The sequence below is a fragment of the Hylobates moloch genome, unplaced genomic scaffold, assembly GCF_009828535.3.
Source record: "Hylobates moloch isolate HMO894 unplaced genomic scaffold, HMol_V3 SCAFFOLD_1, whole genome shotgun sequence".
Classification (NCBI taxonomy): domain Eukaryota; kingdom Metazoa; phylum Chordata; class Mammalia; order Primates; family Hylobatidae; genus Hylobates; species Hylobates moloch.
Window position 1 is genome coordinate 164,927,837 of NW_026652276.1, and position 11,884 is coordinate 164,939,720.

Sequence of the window (11,884 nt, forward strand, 5' to 3'; positions counted from 1 at the left end):
CATGGGCTGGCATTGAGTGTCTGTGGCTTTTCCAGGCACACAGTGAAAGCTGTCAGCAGATCTATCATTCTGGAGTCTGGAGGATAGTGGCCCTCTTCTCACAGATCCACTAGGCAGTGCCCCAGTGGGGACTCTGTGTGAGGTTTCCACCCCCACATTTCCCTTTTGCACTGCCCTAGCAGATGTTCTCCATGAGGACTTTGCCCCTGCAGCACACCTCTGCCTGGACATCCTCCACATGTAAGCTGCCAAGGCTTGGGGCTTGCACCCTCTGAAGCAATGGCCTGAGCTGTACATTGGCCCCTATTAGCCATGGCTGGAGCTGCAGCAGCTGGGATGCAGGGCACCATGTCTCTAAGCTGCATAGAGCATGGGGGCCCTGGACTCAGCCCAGGAAACCATTTTTCCCTCCCAGGCCTCTGGGCCTGTGATGAGAGGGGCTACTTCGAAGGTCTCTGACATACCCTGGAGACATTTTGCCCATTGTCTTGGTGATTAACATTTGGCTCCTTATTACTTGTGCAAGTTTCTGCAGCTGGCTTGCATTTCTCCCCAGAAAATGGGTTTTTCTTTTCTACTGTATTGTAAAGCTGCAAATTTTCCAAACTTTTATGATGTGCTTCCTCTTGAATGCTTTGCCACTTAGAAATTTCTTCCGCCAGATACCCTAAATCATCTCTCTCAAGTTCAAAGCTCCACAGATGTCTAGGACAAGGGCAAAATGCTGCCAGTCTCTTTGCATAGGAAGAATCACCTTTATTTCAGTTCCCAAGTTCCTCATGTCCATCTGAGGCCACCTCAGCCTAGACTTCATTGTCCATATCACTATCAGCATTTTGGTCAAAGCCATTCACCAAATCTCTAAGAAGTTCCAAACTTTCCCACATTTTCCTGTCTTCTTCTGAGCCCTCCAAACTGTTCCAACCTCTTCCTGTTACCCAGTTCTGAAGTCACTTTCACATTCTGAGGTATCTTTACAGCAGCATCCCACTCTCTGTGGTACCAATTTACTGGACAAGTCCATTCTCATGCTACTGTGAAGAAATACCCAAGGCTGGGTAATTTATAAAGGAAAGAGGTTCAATTGACCTACAATTCCACATGGCTGGGGGAGGCCTCAGGAAACTTACAATCATGGTGGACAAATACATCCTTCTTCACAAGGTATCAGGAGAGAGGAGTGCCAAGCAAAAGAGGGAAAAGCCCCTTATAAAACCATCAGCTCTCATGAGAACTCACCATCACGAGAACAACATAAGGGTAATCGCCCCCATGATTCAATTACCTCCCACTGGGTCCCTCTCACAACATGTGGGGATTATGAGAACTACAATTCAAAATGAGATTTGGGTGGGACACAGCTAAACCATATCAGCCACAATCTAGAAACACCAGGAGTCACTGACAGAAAATAGCTCCCAAGAAAAGTCAGCTTTCTCTAGCCAGAGGATGAGGAAAGAAGCAGCCCAAAGACAGAAACCCTTTAATCATATCTGCCTGTTCTTTGGGTGAATACCAAGCAAACACCATATGTCTCCCCCATCACAATGGCACTGCAGTGGCAGAACCAGTGGGCAGAGCATCGTATTCTGCCCTGCCCTTCATAGTAACAAGAAGGTGCTCCTTCCTCCAGGGTCTGTGGGCAGAGCTCTGACTTCTACATGTCCTTTGATGGAATGGGCAGGACTCCTCCCTGCATAATCTTTGGGAATAACTTTGACTTCAACCCTTTTCCTGGAGCTGAAAGAAAGATGCTGCTTGCCCACAGAGTCTATGTGTAGAGCTCTGACTTATAATCCCCACTTCAGTAATGTGGAGGTAACCATCACCAGCTGAATCAGGAGGTAAAATCTTGTCTTCTAAAGTCTTCCATGTAGTAAAGAGTGGCACCCCTCCAACTATCCAGCTAGTGCTAAAAGACTATGGGATGCAGTGCTGTCATCTGGGTAACACAGAAATGGAGGAGATCAGAAGTGTAGCATGGTAAAGTCTTACTAAATTAGGCTAATATTTGCACTACAACTCACAAAAAGAGTGTCAGGATATGCATTTTGAACCTCGAAAGTTTGCTAAAGTAGAATATTTAATAGGAACCAGAGTCTTAAAACAATATTCAAAATGTCCAGGATACATTCCAAATTACTGGTCATACCAAGAACTAAGAAAATCTAAATTCAAATGAGAAAAGATGATCAATAGATGCTAATGCCAAGATGACACAGATATTGTAATTGTCTGAATGTGATTTTCAAGAAGCTGTCAAAAAGTGTTTTAACAAGCAATTATGAAAACTTTTGGAACAAATGAAAAAATAAAAAATATCATCAAAGAAATAGAAGATGTGGTAGGGCATGGTGGCTCATGCCTATAATCCTAAGACTTTATGAAGCCAAGGCAGGAGGATCATTTGAGTTCTGGAGTTTAAGATGAGCCTTGGCAACATAGTGAGACCTCGTCTCTATACAATTTTTAAAAAATTAGCCAGATATGGTGGCATGTGTCTGTAGTCTCAGATACCTGGGAGGCTGAAGGTGGGAGGACTGCTTCAGCCTGGGAGTCAGAGGCTACAGTGAGCTATAATTGCACCACTGCACTCCAGCCTGGATGACATATGCAAGACCATGTCACAAAAAAAAGAAAAAAAATATAAAGAAGAATAAAATGTAAATTTTATAACTGAAAAATGTAATAATCTAAATTTAAACACATTTACTAGGTGGGCACAATAGCAGACTAGAAATGGCCAGGAAAGAATGAGTGAACCTGGGAGCCTCTCTGAACATATCCTGGTTTTGGGGCTGCCCAATGGAAAAAAAAAAAAAAGAATCAGTGAACTTTAAGACAAACAAACAGGAAGTGTTCAATTTAAAAAACAGAAAGAAAATAAATTGAGCCCTATATACCAATGAGATAACAATTCATCTAACATTTTGTGTCATCAAAGTTCTAGAAGAAGGGAAAAAAGAATGCAAGACCGAAAAATACTTAAAGAAATAATGGCTAAAAATTTCCTAAATGTGATGAAAGACACAAACTTACATATTCCAGAAGCTGAGAAAACCCCAAACACAGTGAACTCAAAGAGATCAACAGTCAAATACATCACTGTCAAAATTGTGAAAACTTAAGACAAAAGAAAAAATCTTGAAAGCAGTTAGAAGAAAATGACAATACCTACAGGGCAACAATAATTCAAATAATAGCAGATTACTCATCAGAAATCACAGGGCCAGAGGAAGTGGTACAACATTTTTAAGTGATGAAAGAAAAGAATCATCAACCCGGAATTCTATATCCAGTGAAAATATCCTTCAAGAATAAGAAGAATCAATACATTTGAAGACTTAAAGCAACAAAACAACAACTAAGGGTATTTATCACTGGCAGAATAAAAGAATAGCTAGAAGAAATTATTTGTACAGAAAGAAAATGATAACAGAACTAAGAACTTAGTTCTGTTGCAACTAAGAACATCAGATATGAAGAAAGATGTGAAGAATAAATATAAGTTTAATAAATAATTTTTTTCTTGTGATTTAAAAAATGAGTTTAATAGTTAAAAGCAAAACTTATAATAATGTCTGCTTTGGTTCTCAATGAATGTAGAATATTTTCAGACAACTATAAAGGGAGAGAGTAAAATGACCTAAATGGTGGTGATGCATCCATATCCCACTGGAAGTAGTAAAATCTTGATAGTAGTAGACTATTAATTGTAACCCCTAGAACAATGGCTTAAAAAAAACTGTGAAGCAACACACTCAAGAGTTATATTGCAGATAAATCAGAAAACTAAAGTAGTTCTCAAGTAGCCCACAAGAAGACTGGAAAGGAGAAACAGAGAAATAAAAAAAACAGAAGAAACAAACAAAATAAGTTAAAAAATGGCATCCATTAATTATAAAATATTAATCATTACCTTAAATCTAAATGGTCCACAAACACCAATTAAAAGACAACAATTGACAAAAGGAGTTTTAAAAAATGACCAACTATATGCTGTCTACACAACTCACTTTAAACATAACATATAGGTATGTTAGAGGTAAAAGGAATAGAAAAAGTTATATCATGCGAACAACTAATCAAAAGAAAGTTGAAGAGGCTATGTTAATACTAGATGAAGTGGACTTCAGAACAAAGAAAATTACCAGGGACAAAACAAGGCATTACATAATGATAAAAGGGTCAACTCACCAACAGAATATAACAGTCTTAAATGTATATGTACCAACACACACAGAGCTTCAAAATACATGAAGCAAAAACTCACAGGAATGAAAGGATAAATAAACAAATCTACAATTATAGTTGAGGACTTCAACAACCCTTTGGTAAAAATTGGTAGAAACACTAGACAAAATGTCAGCAAGGACTTAAAAGAATTGAACAATATCAATTAATAAAATCTAATCGATATTCATAAGAATGCTTCACCCAACAACAGCAGAATACACATTCTTTTTAAGTATGCATGAGATATTCACAAGATTCCAGGTCTTAGATTATAAAATAAACCTTAACAAATTCAAAATAATTGAGATCACAAAAAGTATATTCTCTGATCATAATGGAATCAAACTAGAATACAACAATAGAAAGATATCAGAAAAGTCTCCAAACACTTGAAAATCAAGCACCCTATGTCTAAATAATTTACATGTCAAAGAGAGGTTAGGGAAAGGGGAGATGAGAGGATGGTGGGTTGGTTATAAAAGGGCAACACAAGGGTTCTTTGTGGTATTGGAACTGTTCGGTATCTTGACTGTGATGGTGGATACATGAACCTACAAAGGTGACAAAATTGTTTAATATTTAATACACACACACACACAAGTACACATGCAAATGAGTACAAGTAAAACCAGGAAAATCTACATAATATCAATGGGTTTTATTAATGTCAATATCATGCTTGTAAAATTATACTATGCTTTTGTAGAATATTATCACTGGGGGGAATCTGGGCAAAGTATATAAGGGCTGTATCTCTCTGTATTATTTCTTAATCACTGCATGTAAATCTGTGGGATGTAGCTAAAGCACTGCTGAAGGGAGATTTATAGCAATAAAGCTCATCCTTTAACCCAAGTTGCCACTAATTTTTGCTCAGAAAGCTTTGGCTGCAAAACCATGAAAATATTAGCTGTATTAGTTGTATTCTAGACAAATAGATCATAGATTTAAATGTGAAATGTAAAATGATACAACTTTTAGAAGAAAACAGGTGAAACTTTTGGCGATCTAGGGTTAGGTGACCAGTTAGACATGACATCAAAGGCATGAGTCATAAAATAAATAATGAATTATAGTAGGTCAAAATTTAAAATGTTTGTCTGCAAAATACACTACAAAGAGGATGAAAAAACAAGCCAAACACTGGGAGAAAATATTTGCAAATTATATATCCAATAAAGCCCTCAAATCCAGAATACGTAAAGAAAATTCTAAACTCAACAGTGACCCAAACAAGCCAATTAGTAATTGTGTAATTAGAAGGATGTGAACAGGCACTTAACCAAAGGAGATATGTGGGTGGCAAAAAAATACATCAAAAGCTATTTAACAGCATTATTATATTGGGCAGAATAATGGTCTCCAAAAGATTTCCACCTCTTAGTTCCTGGAGCCTGTGAATATGTTGTCTTACTTACCAAAAGGGACTTTGGAGATGGGGTTGAGGTTAAGATGATCCCAGTCTAATCATATGAGTCCTTAAAAGGTGACAACTTTTCCTGCCTGCAGTCAGACATATGTGAAAACAGAAGGGTCACAGAGATGTGATATTGCTGGCTTTGAAGATGGAAGAAGGGGAGCCACAAAGCAAGGAATGCTGAGAGCCTCTACAAACTAGAAAAGGCAAGGAAAGATTTTTCCCCTACATACTCCAGAAATAAACACAGCCCTGCCTATGCTGTGATATCATCTGAGTGAGACTTGTATCAGACTTCTGACCTACAGAACTGTAAAATAATACATTTGTGCTCCTTTAAACTGCTAAAGTTGTGGTAATTTGTTATTGCAGAAATACAAAACTAACTCAAATACAACCATGATGAGATACTACTACATGCCTATTAGAATAGCTAAAATAAAAATTACTGACAGTTCCAAACACTGGAGAGGATGCAGAGAAACTGAATCTTCACAAATTGCTGGTAAGAATGTAAAATTATAGGCTATGAGAAATAGTTTTGCAGTTTCTTAAAAAGACTAAACATGCAACAATCACAAGACCCAGGAAGTACACTCCTGGGCATTTATCCTAGAGAAATGAAAACAAATGTTTACACAAAAACTTACAAAGAATGTTTACAACAGCTTTATTTGGAATAGTTGCAAACTGGAAACAATCCAAATGTCCTTCAATGGATAAACAAACTGTGGTATATTCGTACTATGGAATTCTTCTCAGCAATGAATAGAAACAAAATATAAATATATGCAACAACTTGGATGGATCTCAAGAATATTATTCTGAGTAGAGAAAGTCAATCTCAAGGGAGTTAAAGACTCCCTTGAGATTCCATTTGCATAACATTCTCAAAGTGACAAACTAAGGGTACGGAGAACAGATCAGTGGTTTCCAGTGGTTACAGTAGGGGGAAATGTGTGACTATTAAGGAGTAACATGAAGAACTTTATTTGCGTCGATGGAACAGTTCTGTATCCTAGTTGTGGTAATAGTTATTTGAATCTATATGATAAAATGTTATAGCACTGTCTCCCCGTAAAAGCATATCCAGCATTATACATAATACCCAAAAAGTAGAAACAACCCAAATATCCATCAGCTGATGAATGGATACCCAAATGTGGTATATCAATACAATTAAATGTTATTTGACAATTTAAAAAATTGTGCATCCATATTGTGTATGAAAAGAAAAAGAAAAAAATGAAGTACTGATATGTGTTACAACATGGATGAAAACATTAGGCAAATCTATGGAGACAGAAGGTAAATTAGCAATTGCCTAGGGCTAGATGGTGTGGAATCAGGACTAACCACCAGTGGGTGCTGGTCTTCTTTTGGAGTTGATGAAAATGTTCTAAAATTAAATTGTATTGATGATTGCACAACTCTGTGAATATACTAAAAATTATTGAATCATACACTTTAAATGGATGAATTCAGTGGTATATGAATTGTATGGCATATGTATATGAATCACATCTCAATAAAGCAGGGTTTTTTTTTTTAAGAGAATGTATATAAAAATTGATGGAGAGCCAGGTGCAAGTGGCACATGCCTGCAGTCTCAGCTACTCAGAAGACTGAGGTGGGAGGATTCATTGAGCCCAGGAATTCAAGTCCAGCCTGGGCAATATAATGAAAACCTCATCTGGAAAAAAAAAAAAAAGGAAAGAGAAAAGAGAGAGGAGGGGAGGATAGGGGAGGAGAGGGGAGGATAGTAGAGGGGGAGGAGAGGGGAGGATAGTGGAGGGGAAGGGAGGCGAAGGGAGGCGCAGGGAGGTGAAGGGAGGAGAAGGGAGGGGAGGGGAGGAGAGGGGAAGGAAGAAAAGGGAAGAATAAGGGAAGAGAGGAAAAAAGGGTTAAAGGGAAGAAGGGAAAAGAAGGGAAGAAGGGAAGGGAGAAACCCTGGTGGAACCTGAATAAAGTCTGTACCTGGGCTGGGTGCGGTGGCTCATGCCTGTAATCCCAGCACTTTGGGAAGCCAAGGCAGGCAGATTGCTTGAGGCCAGGGGTTTGAGACAAGCTTGGCCAACATGGCAAAACCCCGTCTCTACTAAAAATGCAAAAATTAACCAGGTATGGTGGTGCACTCCTGTAATCCCGGCTATTCGAGATGTTGAGGCATGAGAATCGCTTGAACCCGGGAGGCAGAGGTTGCAGTGAGCTGAGATTGCGCTACTGCACTCCAACCCGGGCAAGAGTGAAACTCTCCCCCAAAAAAAAAAAAAAAAAGTCTGTACCTGAATTAATAGTATTTTACCAACATGAGTTTTCTGGAGAGTACATAGAAATTCTCTGTACTATTTTGCTGCATCCTGCAAATCTTAAGCTATATCAAAATAAAAATGTTATTTTTAAGAAAATGGTACTGCTTCACACACGTAAGTAAAGGATATTTGAAGTAGGATGGAAACGTGGAGCCTTAGGGCAGTGAACAGAAAGATAGTGTGGTTATTAGAGTAGGAACAGACAAGTAGGTCAACCGCCCCACGCTTCCTTCTGCATAAAGCAACAAGCAAAAGTGGTACCTGCCTTTAGGCAGCAGTAACAAATGTAGGGGCCTCAATTGGAAAGGAAGGACTAGGGCCTTTAGAATAATGGTCACTGTCAGGACAATGAGGAGTATCTAGCCCAGAGACTAGCTATAGGTACACTCCAACCAGCAGCCTATTCTGCCTCTCCCCAAAAGCAGCTAGCGGCAGTCTGCTGGTCCACTCCAGCATGACTTTAAGAGTTTCTTCCATAAGCAGACTGGAGTGATTAGATTGAGCTTTCTTAGGATGGCCTGGCAGGGCCTCCCAAATACAAAAATGCGCACATGAATAATTGAGGTAAGCCAGCATCATGAGAGAGAGGCACCAAATATGGAAGAATGAACACAAAAAGAAAGTTAATAGAGTAGGCAGCACTGGACTTTAGAAACACCATCATCACTTCATTCAACACATATTTCTTGAGCTTCTCTAATGTGTACCGGACACTCTTAATTTTGAGGGACACTGCAGTAAACAAAACAGGCAAGGTCTCTACCATCACGGACATTGCAATTTACTGATTGAGACAGGCAATGAAAAAATAAGCAAAACAAAATATCTGTAGGCAAAAAGTATTTTAGACAAAAATAAAGCACGGTAAGTAAGGGGTGGGGGAAAGAGAATACATATGAGGATATGAAGTGCCGCTTTGGGTAAGGTAGCCAGGGAATCCCTCTCTGCTGAGGAAATGAATGTTAAACAGAGACCTGAATAATGTGCCAGAGCAAGCTCCTATCATCCGGGGGAGACCACGGCAGCAAGGCTAGGAACAAGTGTATGTACTTAGAGGCTTTGAAATGCTGACAACAGCAGGGAGGCCAAAATGTTTGGAGCAGAATGGGAATGAGGGAAAAAGGTCAGCGAATGCACAGGGGGCCCTGTCATATAGGCCATTCTAGGCCATTAGATTTTTTATTTTATTCTAATTTAGGCCATTCTAGGCCATTAGACTTTTGATTTTATTCTAAGTTTAATTAATACAGTATGTTCCAAGAGACACAAGAGAGTATTTTCACCAGCAATTCTTTTAAAGGAATCAACCAGCAGGCTGGGCACGGTGGCTTATGTCTGTAATCCCAGCACTTTGGGAGGCCGAGGCGGGTGGATTACCTGAGGTTGGGAGTTCAAGACCCACCTGGCTAACATGGTGAAACCCCATCTCTATCACAAAATTAGCTGGGTGTGGTGGCAGTTGCCTGTAATCCCAGCTACTGGGGAGGCTGAGGCAGGAGAATCACTTGAACCCGGGAGGCAGAGGTTGCAGTGAGCCGGGATGGAGCCATTGCACTCCAGCCTGGGCAACAGAGTGAGACTCCGTCTCAGAAAAAAACAAACAAAAACAACAACAACAACAACAAAAAAAACCGGCAATCATGCAAAGTAAAGGTTTCATTTTTGAAATGAATCATTCAATAGATGAGTAGAATAGCAGATGGGACACCAAAAAAAGAGCAAATTAGTGAGCTGTACAAAAAAAAAAAACATTTTTCTCAGAATACAGGGCACTCACAAGAAAAAGATGTAAAGGAAGAAAAGGAAGACTTAAATGACCCATCCAGGAGATGCAAATTTATTTAATACAAGTGTTGAAAGAGACTATTAGAAAAGTCCATTTAGGAAAAATGAAGATGGAGCAATAATATTCAAAACAATATAAATATAAACATATGCTTGAATTTTCATTACAATCTTTAATTTATAGGAAACAGAAAAAAACTCTGTTATCTAATAAAGATACAAATACTTATCAAATACCCATTCATTATAATATTTGGTCATATACTATACCACAAAAGAAATCTCAACATTTTCAGAGAACAGTCATGATACCAATCACGGTTTTGGACCTTATTGCAATAAAATTTAAAACAAATAAATAGATTCCTTTTTTAAATTCCATGAATTTATAAATAAAAAAATATTCTAAATAGTTTGAGTTAACAAAATCAAATGCCATTTTACATCCACCAGAATGGAAAAGGGAAAAAAAAAGACAATACCAAGTATTAAAGAGTGTGGAGGGGCCTGGTGCGGTGGCTCATGCCTGTAATCCCAGCACTTTGGGAAGCCAAGGCAGGCAGATCACAAGATCAGAAGTTTGAGACCAGTCTGGCCAACATGGTGAAACCCCGTCTCTACTAAAAATACAAAACTTAGCCGGATGTGGTGGTGTGCACCTGTAATCCCAGCTACTCATGAGGCTGAGGCAGGAGAATCGTGTGAACCTGGCAGGCAGAGGTTGCAGTGAGCCGAGATCGCACCATTTCACTACAGCCCAGGCAACAGTGTGAGACTCTGTCTAAAAAAAAAAAAAAAAAAAAAAATTGTGGAGGGCAATAGGAATTCTCATAAGCTGCTGATGGGAATATAAGTTAGCACACCATTTTTTATTTTTATTTTTTTCATAGAGACAGGGTCTTGCTCTGTTATCCAGACTGGAATGCAGTGGTGCAATCACAGCTTACTGCAGCCTCAACCTCCTGGGCTCAAGTGATCCTCCTGCCTTAGCCTCTCAGTAGCTGGGACTACAGGTACGTGCCACCAAACCCAGCTTTCTGTGTGTATGTGTGGAGATGGGTGGGTCTCACTATGTTTCCCAGGCTGCTCTTGAACTTGTGGGCTCAAGTGATCCTTCCACCTCGGCCTTCCAAAGTGCTGGGATTAGAGGTGTGGGCCACGGTGTCTAGCCAGCACAGCCATTTCAAAGAACAATTTAATATTATCTAGTATAGTTGGAGATGATTGTACCCTAGACTTACTTTTAGGTATACATCCTAGGAACTCTTGGTAAAGAAGCAAATGGACACTTGAATAAAAATATTCCTCAAGGTATTGTTTCTAATAATAAAAGTATAAAAGCTGCTTAAAGGTAAGTCAGCAGCTAAGCAGATTAACAAAGTATAGTAACTTCATAGAAAGCAAATACTGTATGGCCTATATATATCAACCTAAAAATAGTGAAATCTCACCAAGTTAGATACACTGTAACACTTACTTAAAGATTATAAACAAAAAACAATATAGTGCATTATCTATTAATAAATTCACAGAATAATACATATAAATTCTGGAAAATGATTACCTTGGGAGGGAGGGGGAAATGGAATGGAGTAGTTTAGAGGGGACTTCAATTGTATCTATATTTATTAATTTAAACACTGGGGTGGGAACAAACATTTTAGAATGTAAGCTTCTCTCAAGGCTATTGACTGAATAGCTAAATCCACCTTTACAAAGACTTTAGTATTGGTATCTGAATACAGTAGTTCCCCCTTATACGTTGGGGATATATTCCAAAACCCCCAGTGGATGCCTGAAACCTTGCATAGTACTAAACACAATTGCTGTTCCTTGCAATATGTTTCTTTTCATGTCTTCTACCCACAAATTTAATACCTTTTCCATCTTAACTAAGCACTTACATCACACACTGTGGTCATAATTTTCAAGGTTTGAGGTGCAACAGCAAAACCAGCACGAATTTCTCTTTCCTTCTTCACAATTTCATGGATAGAAGATTTTTTTCTTAGTGTAGATCTTAGCGACCTCAGCATATAGTTTTCTTTTGTCCTTAAGTTGAGACCTTCAACATTTTCACATAAAGAAAGCAGTTTACAGCATCTGTTTGGCATAACCAAATTGCTAGATCACT